The sequence below is a fragment of the Lithobates pipiens genome, unplaced genomic scaffold (assembly GCF_037356315.1).
Source record: "Lithobates pipiens isolate NorthernLeopardFrog02 unplaced genomic scaffold, aLitPip1_a1.2 Scaffold_8, whole genome shotgun sequence".
Lineage (NCBI taxonomy): Eukaryota > Metazoa > Chordata > Amphibia > Anura > Ranidae > Lithobates > Lithobates pipiens.
The window spans coordinates 663,433,782-663,457,876 of record NW_027507903.1 but is presented as its reverse complement, the minus strand read 5'-3'; the positions used below and the strand labels follow the sequence as shown (position 1 = coordinate 663,457,876).

At 42.7% G+C, this 24,095-nt stretch overlaps 1 protein-coding gene across 1 annotated transcript in view; it reads right to left on the bottom strand.

Moving 5' to 3' along the window:
• Positions 1-12,745, bottom strand: part of LOC143961861 (C-reactive protein-like) — a 38,497-nt gene extending 25,752 nt beyond the window's left edge. The window contains exon 1 of the mRNA XM_077471197.1: positions 12,640-12,745. The gene's annotated coding sequence lies outside the window, so the exon portion shown is untranslated. The remainder of the gene's footprint in view (positions 1-12,639) is intronic.
• Positions 12,746-24,095: the final 11,350 nt, after the last annotated feature.

The window sequence follows — 24,095 nt, the reverse complement described above, 5'->3', positions numbered from 1 at the left end:
TGTGATATTTTTGATGGAGTTCCCCCATAAGGTGGTGCCTCGATTTCCTTCACATATCTGGAATGTTACCCGGTCCATGTCTACCGCCAGGATACCAAGGGGAAAGGAGGTAGCGTCAGAGAACCAATGGCGTGGCTCACGAGAGGTCACATGAATACCACACCCCCCATAAACATAGGGAGTGGGTGCAGATATGGGCAACCGGATAATGTGGTAAGTCACACCTGCAGTGAAATCCCAACATGAAAAGGATTTTATTTTATATAGATTATGGGTATGATGATGACAATCTCATGCCACATACACACCCTGTGCTCATATATTTAAAAAGGACATGTTCTTAATCCTGGAGGAGGACACTGCTGGGAGTGGGTCTTATGTTGCTGATGGGTCAATTGTTGCTGGGAGGGATCTACTGTTGTGGGAGGGTTCTATGGTTACTGACTGCTGAAGGGTCTATTGATGCTGGCTGTGGGGAGATCCGTTGTTGCCGCTCGGAGTCTATTGTGGGGGGGTGACATTTTGTTGCAGGTAGTCCATTGTTGCTAGGGGGTCTATTGCTATAGCAACAATGGACCACCCACAACAAATAACCCCTCCAGCAACAATAGGCTCTCAGCAGCAACAGCAGATCTCCCTACAGCCAGCATCAATGGACCTTCCAGCAGTTAGAAACAATAGACCCTTCCCATAAGAGTAGATCCCTTCCAGCAACAATAGATCCCCTGCAGCAATAGACCCCCCCCACATGCACAAACAAAAATAGATCTCCTCCAGCAACAATAGATCCCCCAGCCAGCATTATCAGTAGACCCTCCAACACATCCCCCAGCAACCCTTGCCATTGCATACATTCAGTGCTTGAGGTGCCAGAACTGCGTTCTCCTGTGTTCCCACTGAACAAAAATCCCTGTGCATAGTATAAGTATGTATACAGTGCCTTGAAAAAGTATTCATACCCCTTGCAATGTTCCACATTTTGTCATGTTACAACCAAAAACGTAAATGTATTTTATTGGGATTTTATGTGATAGACCAACACAAAGGGACACGTGTAGCACTAACCCCCGAAGGAGCTGCTGGTTATTTTTGGGCTTACTGTTACCTTCCGTTCTCCTTGTGACACGTCTAGGGGATGTCCCGTGGTAGATGACCCAGTAACTTGAGACTGACGATAGATCCACTTGAATGGACTTTTATTTGCAAACGTCAACCATTGAACAGTCTTTTAACTTGGGATCAGAGGGTTGGAAAGGAAAGTTCAGGTTCTCTCAATGTCAAAGTCTATAAACGTTAAGGAACTTGCTTACTTTGACTGTATTCAGAGAATAGCCATTCACAGCTGGATGATCACTCAGGTTGGACAGTCCCTCTCTCACAAGGCCGAGCAGCCAACAAGGTGTTTACTCAGGAACAAAGTCTTTGTCACAGACGTTGTTGTAGAACATGTAGGGAAACTAAGCTGTAGAACACTTGTAGGATACCTGGATCTTTCAGCCTGCTTGGCGATATCCACAAGACCAGATTCTCTCGGTTACTTCAGCCCTTCCAGGCTCTTGTTAAGAAAAACCAACCTCGGGCGTGGTGTCCTTCTAAAGAGTCCTCCCCTGGAATGCTCAAAGTACACCGGGTCTCTTCTGGACCGGAGACGGCACCCATCCACCCTGGAATCCTTCCTTAGTTCCTCTGCCTTGGGCTAGCCAGCCCTGAAGCATCAAAGTCGGGTGGAACCGCACCCCAGGCCGTAGCCTTCCTGGGGGCTGGTCAGGAGGACCTGGACCATACACTCAACACTAAGGGTGCCACGTATCGATGGGGTATGATAACGGGAGGAGGGTTTTTTTTTTTTTTTTTTTTTTATTGACTCAGGAAAATCACGTTTTACTTGGTTGATGTCTGTATAATTAATGTTACACTGGTGGAGTTTACAGAAGGGGTCTTCTTTTTTTTTTTCTTCTTTTTCTTTTGGGTTGATGGTCACGAATGTATTTTGGATTATAGCGTTTTTTTGTAAAACAGCAATATTTCCAGAGGGCTGGATAAATACACTGATAAGAAGACGGAAAGGGGGCACTGATATAATGTGTATATTGGAGATTTCCTATTATGGGAAAAGTGGGGGGTATGAGTTTTTGGGACGAAGGTTGGGGGGTGGGGGGATGGGAGGGATGTGATAAGGGGAGGATTTTTATTTATTTATTATTATTACTTTATTTATATAGCCTCTCAAATGTAGGGGCTTGAGAGAGAGCGGGGGTGGGGTGTTTTATGACTGTGCGTTTATGTGATTGGTAATGACAGAGGGTGTGGAGAGGGAGGGGATACACTTGTCAAATTTGAATAATGTGGTCCAAGGAGTGCTGAGAGGACCTCTTAAATAGGGGGGAGGGTGGGTTATATATATATATATATATATATATATATGGAGGGGGAGGGGTGTGGTGGTGTGCACATGTAGGGGGAGGGGGAGCTATTCCCTATCCCTTACTACCCATCCCTCCCCCTATCCCTTACTCCCTGTCCCTCCTCCTACAAATGATATTCTGGGTTATTAGGTACACATGTGTGTATGTACATGTAGGTGCGTATGCGCATGTAGGATTATATGCATATATGTGTTTTTGTGAGTATGTGCATACATTTTTTTTTTATTGAGAAAGTTGGGGGGGGGGGGGGTTGGGTGAGCGAACAAGGGGATATGGTTTGTCTATTAAGGAGGCTGGGGCTCTTAAGGTGAGGCACTGCAAAATAAAGATTACATACCGGGGGGGTAGATGATGATAGGTTTAAAATAAAGATATTAAGAGAATGGGACTGCACTGATGTTTGTGTTGCATGTAAAATCTCCATCTTTCCGGATAATTTTCCCCATTATAAAATGCCTCTCCTCCAGTGGGTGGATAACAGAGGTTATTATACCGGGATGATGCCCGCAGTTGCAGGCATCCTCCCGGTACTGTTTTTTAGAGCGGGCGATTGGCTTTCCAGCCATAACAACGGATGCAGCTAAAAGCCACTCGACTGTTATGCTGGAGGAGCGGGAGGGGACGTCCCCCCCCCTTCCCGCCACTCTTACCGGGGCTCCCGTTCCATCGTGAGCCCTGATCAAACATCCGCCGCTTCTGGTGGCTGGGGACGGACTGGAATGAAGACGTAAGCCTTAACCTTTCAACCAGGAATGACAGATCCCTGTTTTAGGGCTCTGGCAAGTAGAGGCATCAGTAGGCTCGTGCGTTTTTCAACAGAAGGGGCGAGTTATGTCTATCAGAGAGATTGAAAGAAACTTCTCAGCAGACTTAGCCCACGTACACACGGTCGGAGATTTTGCCAACCAAATCCGTCGGATTTTGCCCGTCAGATTTAGTCCGACGGATTGTGTCCGAAACTGTTGCATACACACGGTCGGGCCAAGTTGGCGAAAAATCCGATCTTTCAAAACGTGATGATGTAATTTCGTTACGATGGGACTACATTTAGGCTAGTAGCCAATAGCTTTGATGTAGGAATTTGATCTGAGCATGCGTGGCACTTGGTCTGATGAAAATGCTCTACACATGATCGGATTAGGTCCGTCCGGCCCAGTTGGTCGGGAAATATTTCCAACATGTTGGAAAATTGGGTCGGACGGAGATTCGGACGGAATCAGTCCGATGCAGACCACACACAGTCGGATTATCTGACGACACGGTCCGATAAGACGCATTCCGACAGATTCTCCGACCGTGTGTACAAGGGCTTAGACTTTCTGCATCGGTGGGCAGTTGAGTTCCATATATCCGATCTAAGATGGGAGCGTTTGGGGCAATACGTGACCCATCGATATTTGATCAGTTGTGTCTGAAGGGAGAACTGCTGAGACACTTCTTTTCATACCTATATGCCTTATTAATTGAGGAATTGAGGTCGAGACCCCACAGATACTGCCTTTTTATACAGCGATGGGAGGCAGATCTGGGGGTGTCTTTCTCACAGGCCCAAAAGGAGAGGATCTTACTATTTGCCCATAAGGCCTCATTGGCAAGTAGGTATCAAGAAGGAGGGTATAAAATCCTCACTAGGTGGTACAGAACCCCCGGCAGCACTACACCAGATGTTTCCCCAAGTATCTGATGTTCGTTGGAGATGTGAGGAATCAGAAGGCACCATGATACATATCTTTTGGGAATGCCCAAGGCTGAGGGATTTTTGGAAGATGGTTGAGGTGACGGTAGAAGCGATCACGGGTGTGGTGCTTGGAGAAAACCCAGCAGCTTACTTATTACATGATACCCCGATACCGAATGACAAGTATAAAAACTCATTGTTCCAGCTCTGTGGAAAAGCAATATACCTCCTTCAAGATCTCAATGGCTGGCAAGGGTCTCAGAAATCCAACAAATAGAGGATTTGACTATGACACGGAAGGAAAAAGAGGAGAAATATCGGAGGACTTGGGCCCCATATTTTCAATATAGGGTACGGGTCATTTTAGCTGAATAGAGGGTGAGGAGAAGGGAGAGGGGAGGAGAGAGAGGAATGTTTTTTTTTTCATTTATTTTATTTTTATTTATTTTTTGTTTATTTTTTTATTTTATTTTTTTATGTTATTTTTTCTCTCCTGGTACTTTTGCGCCTACAGAGGCTATACCAGGATATGGTGTGGTTGGGAAGGGGAGAGGGATAAAGAAAATGGTATATATTTGTAATGGAAGAATGAGAAGGCAATTTAATAATTAATATTGATGGGGATTTATGGAAGTAATGTGATTGTATGTTTTTGGATAAAACTGTTTGGTGAGAGGTGTATATCAATGTTTTGTAATGATTAAAAAAAAAGGAAAAATAAAGAATAAAGAAAAAAAAGAAAGAGTATGGCACAACTGCAAACCTACCAAGACATGGCCGTCCACCTAAACTGACCGGGCCGGGCAAGGAGAGCATTCATCAGAGAAGCAGCCAAGAGGTCCATGGTAACTCTGGAGGAGCTGCAGAGATCCACAGCTCAGGGGGGAGAATCTGTCCACAGGAAAACTATTAGTCGTGTTCTCCACAAATCTGCCCTTTATGGAAGAGTGACAAGAAGAAAGTCACTGTTGAAAGAAAGCCTTAAGAAATCCTGTTTTCAGTTTGTGAAAAGCCATGTGGAGGACACAGCAAACATGTGGAAGAAGGTGCTCTGGTCAGATGAGACCAACTTTGAACTTTTTGGCCTAAAAACAAAATGCTATGTGTGGCGGAAAACTAACACAGCACACACCATCCCCACCGTGAAACATGGTGGTGGCAGCATCATGTGGTGGTTCTTCAGCAGGGACAGGGAAGCTGGTCAGAGTTGATGAGAAGATGGATGGAGACAAATACAGGACAATCTTAGAAGAAAGAGAAGATTTACAGGGGAAGGGTTCCCACTGAGAAGAGACACAGGCGGACCATGCTGCTTAATAAGGGATACATTTTATTAGAAAAATATATTTAATACAAAAAGGGCCAAGACCAGGTACCCACCACCAACACCAAGATCATGTTAAAAATAGACAACGTTGTCTGTTTAAGAGCAGCTGCATCGCGCTTCAACCATGCATGCACACACCTATAACAAGGCTATTGTTAATTGGAGTGGGTAACATTTATGGATCAGACTGTTGATCTTAGTGACATGCACCATGCGTGACAAAGTCCATCCTGTCACTAGGTTTAATTAGAAACCCTTTTAACAAAAAGATCCCCTGTTAAAGGGTGGTTGATTGAGTCAAGTTGCTAGTCCCACGGTGACAGCTTTAATTAGGATTGTAGCAGAACATAGCTGTCAGTGTGGAGAGATGATTATAATCCACAGTTAGTATCCAGTCCAAAGGCACAGATATACAGTTTCCTGGAGTGGAATTGCATGTATTCACAGGGTCCAACTGTTGGAAAAAACAATAGCTCAATGACGCTGTTATGAAGCTGGATAATACTGGCTGAGAGGTAATAAACAGCAGGAGACAAAGTAATAGGAGGCAATTGAAGGACCTATGGTCCGCTCACCCAACCATTCATGGAGAGATATAATCACAGTTCTGTACTCTTTCTCCGGTCCGGGGGGGCTGTATGTGCCATCCTGTATGCTCTGTTTGTTGGTTGGGGTCCGTGGGGCTCCAGTGGGCAGTTTGCTGTCAGCACTGTGTAAGTGTCAGGTCCTCTGGGCCACCGTCAGCTTGTCTCAGCCGAGGATAGTCACCTCTGGCTTCAGGCGGATCAACTGCGCATGCACAACGCATAGAGCGTCTATGTCGTGATACCAAATCCGACATGTTTCATCAGGGACTGTGTCTTTTTCAAGGATAGGAGGGGCATGAATTGTGTTTCTATTTATACTGCAGTTAGTACCTCCCACTTTCAATTCAGGGTTGCTGTATAAAGAATCACCACTAGATGTTGTCTCCCATATAGAACATCACACACTATCTTTCTCTTCCACTATTCAGAGGCACTCAATTATGGGAATACATTTGCAGACACTGATCAATATGTTTTCAGCAAAATTAAAATTAAAAAAATAGAACAGGTTGACTTAATAAATGTCTCAGATAATAAAGATATAGAATCAGACCTATGTAACGATAGAAAATAAAATATAAAGAAAACAAAACAAAACAGAAGAAAATAGCTAAATAAAGGTTATGCGACTATTAGTTGCAATGCAGCATTTCCAGCAGTCACATATATCACTATGAATTGATTAGGGCTGAAAGATTGTATATGTCTCTCAGTGTTTTTTATTACTGTACTTTACTTTATACACAGCAGCTGTATTCATTAAACCAAAAGATATTCACATAATTTGACATGCGTCCAATGTGGCTCAAAACGACGAAGATAGGCTATTCATTCCAGATAGGGCCTAAACTTGCATTATGTAGATTTACTTTAACCACTTCCCTAATGGCATGGGCAGGCATATTAGCGTACAGGTACGTCCATTTTAAAATGCCGCCCTGCCATCGCGTGCGCGCCGGCGGCGGCGTGCTTGAGTGCCGGTCGAGACCCCGTGAGTCCAGTCGTGGGTCTCGTGGACTCAGTCGCCGTGGGGATACCCACGATCGTTTCACGGGGCGGCTGAACGAGGAGATACCGATGTAAACAGCATCTCCCCGTTCTGCCCAGCAACAAGTGACGCTGATCTCTGCTCCATGTGATTGGAGCAGAGATCAGTGTTCACTAACACAAAGCCCAGCCCCCCACATTTAGTAACACGCCCCTAGGACACACTTAAACCCTACACTCCCACCCCCTGGTTAACCCCTTCAATGCCAGTGTCATTTACACAGGAATCACTGCATTTGTATAGCACTGATTGCTGTATAAATGACAATGGTCCCAAAAATGTGTCAAAAATGGCCAATGTGTCCGCCATAATGTCACAGTCACAATAAAAATCGCTGATCGCCGCCATTACTAGTTAAAAAAAAAAAAAAATTATCAATAAAAATGCCATAAAACTATCCCCTATTTTGTAAACGCTATAACTTTTGCGCAAACCAATCAATAATCGCTTATTGCAATTTTTTTTTTTACCAAAAATATGTAGAAGAATACGTATCGGCCTAAACTGAGGGAAAAACATTTTTATATATATTTTTGGTGGATATTTATTATAACAAAAAGTAAAAAATAATGCGTTTATTTCAAAATTGTCGCTCTATTTTTTGTTTATAGTGCAAAAAATAAAAACTGCAGGAGTGATCAAATACCACCAAAAGATAGCTCTATTTGTGGGAAAAAAAGAATGTCAATTTTTTTGGAAGCCACGTCACACGACCGCGCAATTGTCAGTTAAAACGGCGCAGTGCCGAATCGCAAAAAGTGGTCTGGTCTTTGACCAGCAAAATGGTCCGGTGTGAAAGTGGTTAAAGTAGTCAACAAGTATGAAAGTTATGTGATTATTAATTTTAAGATAGCATAAATTTAGCTAAACCGGAAAAAAATAAAAATAAAACGCATTTATCATTATAATTTTGTTTAAGCCCAAAAGGGATGCATACAGTGGTGTGAAAAAGTGTTTGCCCCCTTCCTCATTTCCTGTTCCTTTGCATGTTTGTCACACTTAAGTGTTTCGGAACATCAAACCAATTTAAACAATAGTCAAGGACAACACAAGTAAACACAAAATGCAATTTGTAAATGAAGGTGTTTATTATTAAAGGTGAAAAAAAATCCAAACCATCATGGCCCTGTGTGAAAAAGTGATTGCCCCCTAAACCTAATAACTGGTTGGGCCACCCTTAGCAGCAACAACTGCAACCAAGCGTTTGCGATAACGTGCAATGAGGCTTTTACAGCGTCCTGGAGGAATTTTGGCCCACTCATCTTTGCAGAATTGTCCTAATTCAGTTACATTAGAGGGTTTTCGAGCATGAACAGCCTTTTTAAAGTCATACCACAACATCTCAATAGGATTCAGGTCAGGACTTTGGCTAGGCCACTCCAAAGTCTTCATTTTGTTTTTCTTCAGCCATTCGGTGGTGGACTTGCTGGTGTGTTTAGGATCATTGTCCTGCTGCAGAACCCAAGTTCATTTCAACTTGAGTACACGAACAGATGGTCGGACATTCTCCTTCAGGATCTCTTGGTAGACAGCAGAATTCATAGTTCCTTTTATCACGGCAAGTCTTCCAGGTCATGAAGCAGCAAAACAGCCCCAGACCATCACACTACCACCACCATATTTTACTGTTGGTATAATGTTCTTTTTATGAAATGCAGTGTTCCTTCTACGCCAGATATACTTGGACACACACCTTCCAAAGAGTTCCACTTTTGTCTCATCGGTCCACAGAATGTTGTCCCAAAAGTCTTGGGGATCATCAAGATGTGTTGTGGAGAAATTGAGACGAGCTTTGATGTTCCTTTTGCTCAGCAGTGGTTTTCTCCTTGGAACTCTGCCATGCAGGCCATTTTTGCCCAGTCTTTTCCTGATGGTGGAGGCATGAACGCTGACCTTAACTGAGGCAAGTGAGGCCTGCAGTTCCTTGGACGTTGTTGTGGGGTCTTTTGTGACCTCTTGGATGAGTCGTCGCTGCGCTCTTGGGGTAATTTTGGGCGGCCGGCCACTCCTGGGAAGGTTCACCACTGTTCCATGTCTTCGCCATTTGTGGATAATGGCTCTCACTTTGGTTCGCTGGATTCCCAAAGCTTTGGAAATGGCTTTATAACCCTTTCCAGACTGATAGATCTCAATTACTTTCTTTCTCAATTGTTCCTAAATTTCTTTGGGTCTCGGCATGATGTGTAGCTTTTAAGGATCTTCTGGTGGACCTTACTGTGTCAAGCAGCTCCTATTTAAGTGATGCCTTGATTGTGAACAGGTGTGGCAATAATCAGGCCTGGGTGTGGCTAAAGAAATTGAACTCAGGTGTGGACAACCACAGTTATAGTATGTTTTAACAAGGGGGGCAATCACTTTTTCACACAGGGCCATGATGGTTTGGATTTTTTTTCACCTTTAATAATAAACACCTTCATTTACAAATTGCATTTTGTGTTTACTTGTGTTGTCCTTGACTATTGTTTAAATTGGTTTGATGTTCCGAAACACTTAAGTGTGACAAACATGCAAAGGAGCAGGAAATGAGGAAGGGGGCAAACACTTTTTCACACCACTGTATATAGATCTTGAGTAATCGACTAATAGCTGCCTGAAGTATATAAAAAATGTGGCTAATGTAAAAATCACCTCAGCAGGCGTGACATAGACCCAGAGGAAGGACACAAAAAACGTTTGTCCATCGACCATGAAAGGCATTTATTATCTGAGACATTTATTAACTCAACCTGTTCTATTTTTTTTTTTTTGCTGAAAACGATCAGTGTCTGCAAATGTATGCACATAATTGAATAGTGGAAGAGAAAGATAGTGTGTGATGTTCTATATGGGAGACGACATCTAGTGGTGATTCTTTATACAGCAACCCTGAATTGAAAGTGGGAGGTACTAACTGCAGTATAAATAGAAACACAATTCATGCCCCTTGAAAAAAAAAACAGAGTCCCTGGTGAAACATGTCGGATTTGGCATCACGACAGAGACGCTCTATGTGTCGTGGATGACGTATCTCATCATGCTTGTGCATGCGCAGTTGATTGCCTGAAGCCAGAGCCGACTATCTCGGCTGAGACAAGTGGACTGTGGCCCAGAGGACCTGACACTTACACAGTGCTGACAGCAAACTGCCCACTGGAGCCCCACGGACCCCACTCAACAAACGGAGCATACAGGATGGCACATACAGCCCCCCCGGACCGGAGAAAGATAGTACAAGACTGTGATTATATCTCTCCATGAATGGTCGGGTGAGCGGACCATAGGTCCTTCAATTGCCTCCTTTTACTTTGCCTCCTCCTGTTTGTTAGCTCTCAGCCAGTATTATCCAGCTTCATAACAGCGTCATTGAGCTATTGTTTTTTCCAACAGTTGGACCCTGTGAATACATGCAATTCCACTCCAGGAAACTGTATATCTGTGCCTTTGGACTGGATACTAACTGTGGATTATAATCATCTCTCCACACTGACAGCTATGTTCTGCTACAATCCCAATGAATGCTGTCTCTGTGGGACTAGCAGCTTGACTCAATCAACCACCCTTTAACAGGGGTCCTTTTTGTTAAAAGGGTTTCTAATTAAACCTAGTGACAGGACGGACTTTGTTACGCATGGTGCATGTCACTAAAGCCCCATACACACTATCAGATTTTCTGCTGATTTTTTCCATCAGATTTACCAAAACCATATAATATGAGGTCAAACCTTAGGGGTTTCAATGTGTATGTAATCAGGCAGGCCCTTCCACTACATGGTTTTGGTAAACCTGAAGGAAAAAATCAGCAGACAATCTGATAGTGTGTATGGGGCTTAAGATCAACAGTCTGATCCATAAACATGACCCACTCCAATTAACAATAGCCTTGTTATAGGTGTGTGCATGCATGGTTGAAGCGCGATTCAGCTGCTCTTAAACAGACAACGTTGTCTTGGTGTTGGTGGTGGGTACCTGGTCTTGGCCCTTTTTGTATTAAATATATTTTTCTAATAAAATGTATGCCTTATTAAGCAGCATGGTCCGCCTGTGTCTCTTCTCAGTGGGAACCCTTCCCCTGTAAATCTTCTCTCTCTATAGTATTTAGGCACAGAGACCACACCTATTATGGGTGAGCCTGTAAATCTTGGGACACCACGCGGGTATAATGAACACCCAGTGTTGTGGTAAATAATAATAAGTAATGATCTTCAACCAATTTTTCTAAAATCTTAGAAAACCTGTTAGCCCTCCATCGGACTGTTTCCATTGGAATAGCCGACCAACAAAGTTTTAGAGCTGGGCTATAAAATTTTCCGACAACATGATCCGATCGAACTTTGTCCGAATCTTTTGTAGAGAATTCCGATCGGACAAAGTGCCACGCATGCTCAGATCAAATTCCTAGACCAAAGCTATTGGCTACTAGCCGGAACGTAGTCCCATAGTAACGAAATAACGTCATCACGTTCTGAACAATCGGATTTTCCGACAACTTTGTCCGACCGTGTGTATGCAACAGTTTCGGTCAAAATCAGTCGGACAAAATCCGTCGGAAAAAATCAGACGGATTTGGTTGTCGGAATGTCCAACCGTATGTACAAGGGCTTAGAGTTTACAAAAGTGATGAGACTGGGGTGTAGGTTCACCTTCCAGCAGGACAATGACCCTAAGCATACAGCCAGAGCTACAATGGAATGGTTTAGATCAAGTATCCTCAAACTACGGCGCTCCGGCTGTTGCGGAACTACACATCCCATGAGGCATTGTAAAACATTTTTACATTCACAGACATGACTGGGCATGAAGGGAATTGTAGTTCCTGAACAACTGTAGGGCCGTAGTTTGAAGACTCCTGGTTTAGATCAAAGCATTTTCATGTGTTAGAATGGCCCAGTCACAGTCCAGACCTAACGTAAATCTGTGGCAAGACAATTGCTGTTCACAGACGCTCTCCATCCAATCTGACAGAGCTTGAGATATTTTTCAAAGAAGAATGGGCAAAAATGTCCTCTCTAGATGTGCAAAGCTGGTAGAGACATCCCCAAAAAGACTTAATTGCAGCGAAAGGGGGTTCTACAAAGTATTGACTCGGGGGGGGGGGGGGTGGTATACAAATGCCTCCCCACACTTTTCACATATTTATTTGAATCATTTATCATCTTCCTTCCACTTCACAATTATGTGCTACTTTGTGTTGGTCTATTACATAAAATCCCCCTAAAACATTTAGTTTACCTTTTTGGTTGTAACATGACAATGTGGGACATTTCAAGGGGTATGAATACTTTTTCAGGGCACTGAAAAAAATATTGAAAATGTTATGCTTACAAACATAATGCATGCAAAAAATATGTGAATTTATGATTTTTTTAGGGGTACCAAGCCCTGGCTGTTAAGAAAGGTCAACTGCAGCATGATGGCAAGATGGAGATGGGAAGAGGCCTGGACAGATAGACATTTCTGTATATGGTGATCCCTTCTTCTAGAAATCTTGGGTTCCATCATGCTGATTTCTGACTTCTCTGATCGGCATTCTCATTCCTGGTCAATCACCCATACACATCCCATGTAACCCCCCCCCCCCATTATTTGTGCATTACCTTCGATCTCTGTGTTGCCGGTCCGTTTGGCTCTTTCTCTGTTTTTCCAGCCTCAGGCGCTCTCAGTGCCCAGATCCTCCTAGTAATGGCGGAATGAGAAGACGGGGGGGGGGGGTGTTATAACATCTGTTCCTTGTTAATAACACCTCCTCCTCCCCCTAACCCCCGCCCAATTACACTCTTCCCCCCAGGGATCACCATTGCACAATACAAGAGACTAAACATCAGGAGCCTCCAAGACCAACACAGGCAATGTCATATAGGAAAAGCATTGACCCGTTCTTGTCCATGTGCAATCCAAGCCTTCCTGACCAGAACAGATATGGAAGATTCTGTTTGTTTTTTTTGAGCAATTACTTTTTTTTGCAAACCAAAATCATTCTTGTGTTGCCTATTTGGGAGTGTACGGGATCTATGGGCTTCTATGTGCAATGCTGGCGGGAGGGGCCGGCAGGGTGCTATACAGAGCTGCCTCAGTACTCCTCTCAAGAACCCTCAGCCCTTATAGAAGCAGTGAGTTGGCTCTTGAGTGGAGTTATGCAAATATCAAAATGCCTTAAAGCAGGAGTCATAAACTGGAGGCCCTCCAGTTTTTGAGAAACTGTCATGCCTCTGCCTGTGGGAGTCATGCTTGTAACTGTCAGCCATGCAATGCCTGATGGGACTTGTAGTTTTGCAACAGCTGAAGGGTCACCACTTTTAGACCCTTGCCTTAAAGTGTTTCTAAAGCCTCAAGCACCTTCTCTGCTCCCCCTAGCCCCCTCTTATTCTTACCTGATCCCAATTCGATCCAGCATGTCCATCTTCCTCATTGAGAAGATTGATAGCAGCCATTGGCTCCCACTGTCAATCAACTGCAGTGATGATGGAGCGGGGGGTGGGGCCGAGTCTCGCTGTCTGTGTCAATGGATACAGCAGCATGGCTTGGGAATGAGCCTGCATGGGTGCCCCCATGGGAATCGGGAGAGAGCAGAGGGGCTCAGAAGCAAGTATGCCTGCATGGGAATTAATCTCCTTCTTGGGGCACTAGCAAAAGAGGAGGAGCCAGGAGTGTCGACGGGGGACCCAAGAAGAGGTTTCATTGGCTCTTGCTCCTGTCAATCAACTCCAGTGATGATAAAGTGGGGGGGGGCGCAGTACCAAGTCCTGCTCTCTGTGTCAATGGACGCAGCAGCGGGACTCTGGAGTAAGCCCGCATGGTAATCGGTTTCCTATTGGGGGCACCAGCAAGAGAGGAGGAGCACCGACGGGGGACCCGCAAAGAGGATGATTGGGCTGCTCTGTGAAATTCTATTGCCAGTAGTTAAGTGCAGACATTTATTTATTAGTATTCCTTTTAGGGACAATCTGTTCTAGATCTCTAAGCACCAAAGCCTTCAAGACCTCTAAATGTTGATTGGCAGAATTTTGTGGGTTAAACAGAGACTTGTTCCGCAAACCACTGTCAATCCCTAATGTTGTATTAGTGCTTCCTATTTCAGGGGTTGGATTTTTGTTTAAAAAATATTTTTTTTCATATTGAGTTTCCTCATATTTTTTTTTTTTTTTCTAGAACAGATTGTCCCTAAAAGGAATAATCCTAGGCAGGGCCAGTGCTACCACTAGGCAAGCTAGGCAGGCGACTAGGGTGCACTGCTACTTACAGTAGTCCCTGTCTTTTTTTTTTGGATGCCTGGCCTCTTCAGTGTCATGTGGACAGGTTGTACTGCTTTTTCTGCTGGCTCCGATGCCTGGAGGCTTCCGACCTGCCCTCTTTGAAGATGGCGGCGACGGTCATTGGTTCTGCTGTGAATGCTGCTGTGAGTGGGTCTTGGACCAGGCGAGCGTCGCACACCGGATGGGGGATAGGTGTGGGTGGTGCGTTCTCTCCCATTAGAACTATATAGGGCAACTTGGCAGGTCATTTGGCTTCTTGTGGAGGCACTGGTGGTACCGCCCTTTGTTTCTTTCCCTGGAGGGGGCAGTTGGCCTGGTAAGCCTGTCACTGCCTTGTGTTCATTCGGGGGCCGCATTTCACTACACACTATCTCTGTTACTCTGAGGTTTTTGTTGATCTCTTATATTTCTTCACAGATATAACATTGCTGACTGTGGGGGAGGGAGTGCAAGTATCTGGTCTTGCGTAGGGTGCAAAATAGTCTAGCACCGGTCCTGATCCTAGCTATATTCAGGAAGGTATAGAGCAGCTGGAAAAGAGGAAAAACGTAATTGTAAGGCCAGCTGATAAAGGATTGGGAGTGGTAATTCTGTCTAAATAATTTTTATCATGGACAGCTGGTAGAGATGCTGTCTGATGATAACACGTGTGTGAAATTAGACAGCGACCTCACCTGTCAGGATAGGAGGGAATTAAACAATGTAGTGGAGTTTGGGTATCATACTAGAATACTGACTAAAAAGAAGAGGAAATACTTAGTGCCCAGTAACTGTCGTATACAAATAATATACAGTATACTCTTCTGAAAATCCACAATCATTAACATTATAGAGTCAGTAACGGCACCATCCATTTTTACAGACAAGTATTGTGGAGACGAAAGCATACCTTAACCACTTCCCGACCGGCGCTCAACGATGTACATCGGCAGAATGGCACGGGCAGGCAAATTGGCGTACAGGTACGTCCATTTGTATATTGTGTGCACGCCGGTTGGGACCCCCCAGGAGTCCGGTCACGGGTCCCGCGGACTTGATCACCGCAGGGATACCCGAGATCGCCTCACGGGGAGGCTGAACGGGGAGATGCCGATGTAAACAGCATCTCCCCGTTCTGCCTAGCAACAAGTGACACTGATCTCTACTCCATGTGATTGGAGCAGAGATCAGTGTTCACTAACACACAGCCCAGCCCCCCACAGTTAGTAACACGCCCCTAGGACACACTTAACCCCTACACTGCCACCCCCTAGGTAACCCCTTCACTGCCAGTGTCATTTACACAGGAATCAGTGCTTTTGTATAGCACTGATTGCTGTGTAAATGACAATGGTCCCAAAAAAGTGTCAAAAATGTCCGATATGTCCGCCATAATGTCGCAGTCACAATAAAAATCGCTGATCGCTGCCATTACTAGTAAAAAAAAATATTAATAAAAATGCCATAAAACTATCCCCTATTTTGTAAACACTATAAATTTTGCGCAAACCAATCAATAATTGCTTATTGTGATTTTTTTTTTACCAAAAATATGTAGAAGAATACGTATCGGTTTAAACTGAGGGAAAAAAATGTTTTTTATATATTTTTGGGGGATATTTATTATAGCAAAAAGTAAAAAATAATGCATTTTTTTCAAAACTGTCACTCTATTTTTGTTAATAGACCGCAGGGGTGATCAAATACCACAAAAAAAACTCTATTTGTGGGGGAAAAAAGGACATTGATTTTGTTTTGGAGCCACATCGCACGACTGCACAATTGTCAGTTAAAGCAACACAGTGCCGAATTGCAAAAAGTGGTCTGGTCTTAAGCCAGCAAAATGGTCCGGTCTGAAAGTGGTCACTAAGGGCACTAAGAATTTTCTACAATTGCTGCAGGAGGTAGATCTAACAGGGAGATCTGAAGTGTATTTAGTGACGACAGACTGTCACCACTGTACACAATTACTCAGCAAGATGGCATCTTATTGGCCCTAAATTGGGCTCTTAGCCAAAGGGAAGATATTCCATATGAGATATTTCTGTGGAAGGCATTGGAATTTTGACTCTCCCATATCTATTTTTGGTATAATAAGGAGTTTTTCTCCCAGAAGAAAGGAGCTACGATGGGTGCGAAATTCGTTCCAAGCCTCAAAAACATTTTTATGGAAAAATGAGAGGACAAATTTGTGTTTGGAAAAGTTGAAATGAACTGGGCTTTTATAGAATGTTCAAGAAAAAAGAGGGAAAAAAACTGCGCTACGGAATAGAAACAACACTGGTCGGAAGCTGCAATTCTGAAGTATACCAAAAATACACAAATAAACAGAAGGAAAAAAAGAAGAACTGCGCTAACCTCAGAATCCCAAAATGAATGAGATATATATGTATACTGAACAAAAGAATAAAAAACTTCAAAAATTATACCTCTAGAGTCACCTCAGAAATAGTGCATTCAAATAAATATGCATAAATGTGCACAATTAGTTTAAAGTGAAACACAATTAAGTGTCATTAATGTGGTAAATAAAAAAACATATGAAAAAAGAAAAATAGCCCAAAACAAAATATACACCTAAAATTAAATACACCCCAAAAATTGAGAAATGCATGAGATGAAAAACAAAATAAAAATAATAATGGAAATTATCAACTCTATATAACGTCCATATAATTGCATGACAAATTATTAATGCAAAGTGTCCATATGATTAATCAAACACCAGTGAAAAAATCTTCATGTGAATAACTTGATTTGAAGCACACAGATTAAATTTCCTCTCCAGAAGTGTGATGTGCTCTTTCCCGTCACCAGACAAATAAATTGGCTCCTTACCAGCTCCAAGCGACCCCCCGTTACAGAGGGTCACCACAAGCAGAATATAATTAAATGGATATCCAGGTAGCTGTTCCCCTTAAGCGATCCCAGATCTTCCACACAGTGGGACTATAGCTGTTACTCCATATATCACTCCCAGCTCAACATAGTGTCATATAGGGAAAAACATAGGCTCCAGATAGTGTAAAACCAACAACTTTAATACACAATCAATAAACGTATACACTTACATGAAAGAGTTTAAAAACAGGCTCGAACAGAAGCGTGCGCCGGCCGGACACACGCCACAGAAAACCAACCTGTCCTTCCTGGTATATAACGAACAAACACGACTGGGGTGACGTCGACACGTCGCGCCGCCCAACCCTCTTTTATAGAAGGTTCATTGATGACCTGTTCTTTATATGGGCAGGAACAGAGGTGTCCTTATGTGAATTTGTAGTGGAACTTAATAAGAACCAGTGGCAGCCGCTCCATTAGGGGTGCAGGGGTGCTGCCCCCTATCCATGCATCTGGCCCCCAATGCAGGGCGCCGGATGCATGGATTCCAATCTTATTTTTTAAGCATGTGATTAGAGCCAGAGGCACTATTAGGCATAAAAAAGGGTGGGCTCGGGGCGCAGAGCGCTGTGCCCCAAGCTCATCCACTTGTGAGGCAATAGCAAATGAATATTCAACATTGTCACATTGGCCCTTTAGGAAGCTGCGGAAAGGAGAAGTGATCCTATTGGCCTAGGAAGAGGAGGAGGAAAGAGATGTCACTTAAGGAAAGCCAATCCGCGGTGAAGCCAAAGAAGGAGGAAGAAGTGCGAAGCCGCCACCCAGAGGAATCCCACACCATAGATGGGGTTAGTTCTCAGCTGCTGATTGACCTACTTGGGGGGATCCAACTGACCAGGGGAGGTGCAGGAGACCCGATTGACCAGCGAGTGGGGTTTAGTGGTGATGGACGGATTGCCGCCCACCACCAAAAAAATATACCACCAGCCACCACTGATAAGAACAATAATAATACTAAATTGGTTAATTAGTGGAGTAAGGATCAGATAACCTTTCTTGATGTTAATGTATATAGACAAAACCAACAATTGGGGACTAGAGTCTATTTTTGACCCACTGGCTCTAATAGCTGCCTCCATTGGAGAGTGGACATCATCTACCAAAAGTAATGGAGAGATTGCAGGAAAAACAAAAACCAAGAATGGGTATAAAGCGATTGAAAAAAATCTGGGAGCTGGGAGCTGGGAGTGATATATGGAGTAACAGCTATAGTCCCACTGTGTGGAAGATCTGGGATCGCATAAGGGGAACAGCTACCTGGCTATCCATTTAATTATATTCTGCTTGTGGTGACCCTCTGTAACGGGGGGTCGCTTGGAGCTGGTAAGGAGCCAATTTATTTGTCTGGTGACAGGAAAGAGCACATCACACTTCTGGAGAGGAAATTTAATCTGTGTGCTTCAAATCAAGTTATTCACATGAAGATTTTTTCACTGGTGTTTGATTAATCATATGGACACTTTGCATTAATAATTTGTCATGCAATTATATGGACGTTATATAGAGTTGATAATTTCCATTATTATTTTTATTTTGTTTTTCATCTCATGCATTTCTAAATTTTTGGGGTGTGTTTAATTTTAGGTGTATATTTTGTTTTGGGCTATTTTTCTTTTTTCATATGTTTTTTTATTTACCACATTAATGACACTTAATTGTGTTTCACTTTAAACTAATTTTGCACATTTATGCATATTTATTTGAATGCACTATTTCTGAGGTGACTCTAGAGGTATAATTTTTGAAGTTTTTTTTATTCTTTTGTTCAGTATACATATATATCTCATTCATTTTGGGATTCTGAGGTTAGCGCAGTTCTTCTTTTTTTCCTTCTGTTTATTTGTGTATTTTTGGTATACTTCAGAATTGCAGCTTCCGACCAGTGTTGTTTCTATTCCGTAGCGCAGTTTTTTTCCCTCTTTTTTTCTTGAACATTCTATAAAAGCCCAGTTCATTTCAACTTTTCCAAACACAAATTTGTCCTCTCATTTTTCCATAAAAATGTTTTTGAGGCTTGGAACGAATTTTGCACCCATCGTAGCTCCTTTCTTCTGGGAGAAAAACTCCTTATTATACCAAAAATAGATATGGGAGAGTCAAAATTCCAATGCCTTCCACAGAAATATCTCATATGGAATATCTTCCCTTTGGCTAAGAGCCCAATTTAGGGCCAATAAGATGCCATCTTGCTGAGTAATTGTGTACAGTGGTGACAGTCTGTCGTCACTAAATACACTTCAGATCTCCCTGTTAGATCTACCTCCTGCAGCAATTGTAGAAAATTCTTAGTGTCCTTAGTTACCACTTTCAGACTGGACCATTTTGCTGGCTTAAGACCAGACCACTTTTTGCGATTCGGCACTGCGTTGCTTTAACTGACAATTGCGCGTGCGTCGTGCGATGTGGCTCCAAAACAAAATCAATGTATATAGGGAAAAACTAGTGCGCTCCACCTAGTATGTCATAGGAAGACTAAATATAAAAATAATGTACACAGGAAGCAGCCAGCATGAAAACAGTGATCTCAGCACAGAAAATGAGTATATAAATTAATTAAAAATGCGGCGCTACCTAAAAGTGCTTAGACATATACAATGAATAGTAATCCCAAAATTAAAACGAGAAAATATAATGTAAATCAGATACTATCCATTAAATGCAACATAAATAGTATAGAAAATATGTCTGTATAAATAATCCAAATGTGAATGAGCGTGCAACCAATATGTATATATATAAAAAAATGAATGAATGAAAGTCCGTGAAAAAATCAATCAAGTGGTTAAATAAAAATAATCTGCATTAATGATCCAAATAGAAACAAACGTACAAAAAAATTATAAAGTGAAAGTTCGTGAAAAAAATCAATCAAGTGATTATTTATATACCGTATATACTCGAGTATAGGCCGACCCGAGTATAAGCCGAGGCCCCCAATTTACCCCCAAAAAACTGGGAAACCTATTGACTCGTGTATAAGCCGAGGGTGAGATATGCCTGTCCATCCCTGTGTGTGTCCGTCCATCCCTGTGTGTCCGTCCATCCCTGTGTGTCCGTCCATCCCTGTGTGTGTGTCCATCCATCCATCCCTGTGTGTGTGTGTGTGTGTGCGTCCATCCATCCATCCATCCCTGTGTGTGTGTGTGTGTGTGTGTGTGTGTGTGTCCATCCATCCATCCATCCCTGTGTGTGTGTGTGTGTCCATCCATCCATCCATCCCTGTGTGTGTGTGTGTGTGTGTGTGTGTGTGTGTGTGTGTGTGTGTGTGTGTGTGTGTGTGTCCGTGCAGCCTTGTGTGTCCAGCCTACCTGTGTCCCAAGCCTCCGTCCGGTCCCGTCCCGAGCCTCCGTGTCGTCCCGTCCCGAGCCTCCGTGTCGTCCCGTCCCGAGCCTCCGTGTCGTCCCATGCCAGGATCGCCGCTCTTCGTCGGCGCCCTGGCGGCCATTCCCCTGTTCAAAAGCCGCGCCTCCCGCCTCCGCCTGTGATAGGCGGAACACTGAATTTCCCAGCAGCCTGTGTTCCGCCTATCACGGACATCGTATCATCCTCGTCCGTAGTACGAGGATGAGACGATGTCCGTGATAGGCGGAACACAGGCTGCTGGGAAATTCAGTGTTCCGCCTATCACAGGCGGAGGCGGAGCCGGAGGCGCGGCTTTTGAAAGGTAGAATGGCCGCTGTCTGTCTGCTCGACACGCTGTTCGGGCAGTCAGACAGCGGTGACTCGAGTATAAGCCGAGGGGGGCACTTTCAGCCTCAAAAAAGAGGCTGAAAATCTCGGCTTATACTCGAGTATATACGGTAATCAATATAAACAAGTGATTGTCCATAAACAAAGCGTGCACTGATGACTGGTAAACTTGCAAAAATAAAGTTCATGCAAAAAGTGAAAAAATCATTTCCAAAAGTGACAATCCACTGCAAACTTCAGTGCTTAATGAGTGCACCACCTATTTCCCCCAGCCTCTCACCTCCAGTAACTGGTAAATAGGCACTGTGTATAAAGATAGCTGCTGGCTTCTTATTCATTCAGTCACACTGCTCCACCGCTGTCAGTATTTCACTGTATGGCTATGTATTATATGCCCTCTCAATAGCTCCAGGATATCCAAGCAGTATAGAATAGAAGAACACAGAGCTCTGTGTTCTTCTATTCTATACTGCTTGGATATCCTGGAGCTATTGAGAGGGCATATAATACATAGCCATACAGTGAAATACTGACAGCGGTGGAGCAGTGTGACTGAATGAATAAGAAGCCAGCAGCTATCTTTATACACAGTGCCTATTTACCAGTTACTGGAGGTGAGAGGCTGGGGGAAATAGGTGGTGCACCCATTAAGCACTGAAGTTTGCAGTGGATTGTCACTTTTGGAAATGATTTTTTCACTTTTTGCATGAACTTTATTTTTGCAAGTTTACCAGTCATCAGTGCACGCTTTGTTTATGGACAATCACTTGTTTATATTGATTATATAAATAATCACTTGATTGATTTTTTTCACGAACTTTCACTTTATAATTTTTTTGTACGTTTGTTTCTATTTGGATCATTAATGCAGATTATTTTTATTTAACCACTTGATTGATTTTTTTCACGGACTTTCATTCATTCATTTTTTTATATATATACATATTGGTTGCACGCTCATTCACATTTGGATTATTTATACAGACATATTTTCTATACTATTTATGTTGCATTTAATGGATAGTATCTGATTTACATTATATTTTCTCGTTTTAATTTTGGGATTACTATTCATTGTATATGTCTAAGCACTTTTAGGTAGCGCCGCATTTTTAATTAATTTATAAAAACAAAATCAATGTCCTTTTTTCCCCCACAAATAGAGTTTTTTTTGTGGTATTTGATCACCCCTGCGGTCTATAAACAAAAATAGAGCGACAATTTTGAAAAAAACGCATTATTTTTTACCTTTTGCTATAATAAATATCCCCCAAAAATATATAAAAAACATTTTTTTTTCCCTCAGTTTAGGCCAATACGTATTCTTCTACATATTTTTGTTTAAAAAAAATTGCAATAAGCGATTATTGATTGGTTTGCGCAAAAGTTATAGCATTTATAAAATAGGGGATTGTTTTATAGCATTTTTATAATTTTTTTTTTTTTCTAGTAATGGTGGCGATCAGCGATTTTTATTGTGACTACGACATTATGGCGGACACATCGGACATTTTTGACACATTTTTGGGACCATTGTCATTTATACAGCAATCAGTGCTATTTAAATGCACTGATTCCTGTGTAAATTAAACTGGCAGTGAAGGAGTTAACCACTGGGGTAGTGTAGGTGTTGTGTATGACGTTATGTGTTTTTTTAATTGAAGGGGCGTGGCCTGGCATGTGACGTCACTAATCGTCCTTCCCTATAAAAGGGAAGAGACAATCGTTGACAGCCACACTAGGAAGCACAGGGAGAGGTTTGTTTACACAGACCTCCCCTCGTTCTTCAGCTCTGTGACCCGATCGCGGGAAACCAGCAGCGATCAGGTCCGCTGGTTCAGCAGCCACGGTCACGGTGCTCATGACCAGGCACGCTCCTGAACCATGGCTGGGCACTTAAAAAGCAACGTACAGATACGTGCTTGTGCCCAGCTGTGCCATTCTGCCAACGTACATTGGCGTGAGGCGGTCCATAAGTGATTAATATCCATACCAGACCTGAAGTGGTCTGGTAATGGACTGTGGGGGAATCCCAGGCTGTTTTTTTTCAATGACTTTTATGTGTATTGCCAGGACCGACAATTCATTAAAGCCGCGAGTACTTTTAAATTACTTTTTTTCTTTTAGAAATGTCATTTTTCTCTCGAACTGTTCTAAACACGAGAAACATGTGCCGCTTTAACATACTATAAACACCCCCCAGGCATGATATTTTTTTGTTTAAGTTTAGGCATTGTTAAAATCACTGCATCCAAAAAAAGTCTGTTTTTAAATCATTTTTTTTGCATTGATACATGTCCCCTGGGGCAGGATCCGGGTCTCCAAGCACTTTTTATGACAATAACTTGTATATTAGCCTTTAAAATTAGCACTTTTTCAGAGGTTCTCCTACCTGAGCTGTGGATCTCTGCAGCTCCTCCAGAGTCACCATGGACCTCTTGGCTCTTCTCTGATGAATGCTCTCCTTGCCCGGCTCGGTCAGTTTAGGTGGACAGCCATGTCTTGGTAGGTTTGCAGTTGTGCCATTCTCTTTCAATTTTCGGATGATGGATTGAACAGAGCTCTGTGAGATGTTCAAAGCTTGGGAGATTAGTTTTATAACCCAACCCTGCTTTATACTTCTCCACAACTTTATCCCTGACCTGTCTGGTGTGTTCCTGTGGCCTTCATGATGCTGTTTTTTCACTAAGGTTTTCTAAAAAACTTCTGAGGGCTTCACAGAACAGCTGTATTTATACTGAGATTAAATGACACACAAGTGGACTCTATTTACTAATTAGGTGACTTCTAAAGGCAATTAATTCCACTAGATTATAGTTAGTGGTATCAGAGTCAAGGGGGCTGAATACAAATGCCCCCCACACTTTTCACATATTTATAAAACATGTGGAAAACTATTTATCGTTTTTATTCCACTTCACAATTATGCGCCACTTTGTGTTGGTCTATCACATAAAATCCCAATAAAATAGATTTATGTTTCTGAGTGAAACATGACAAAATGTGGAACATTTCAAGGGGTATGAATACTTTTTCAAGGCACTGTACCTTGGGAGGATCATGTATATTTTTTTTTTACATTTTTCATCTTCTTAATTGCCCGATAAAAGTTATTACCTTTATACCATCTCCAAATGTTCTTCAAACATTTAATTAAAGTTGTGGCCTCAGTTGTAGAAGTATAGGAGCCCTAATACTATCAGCTATATAATGTATACATTATACATTTT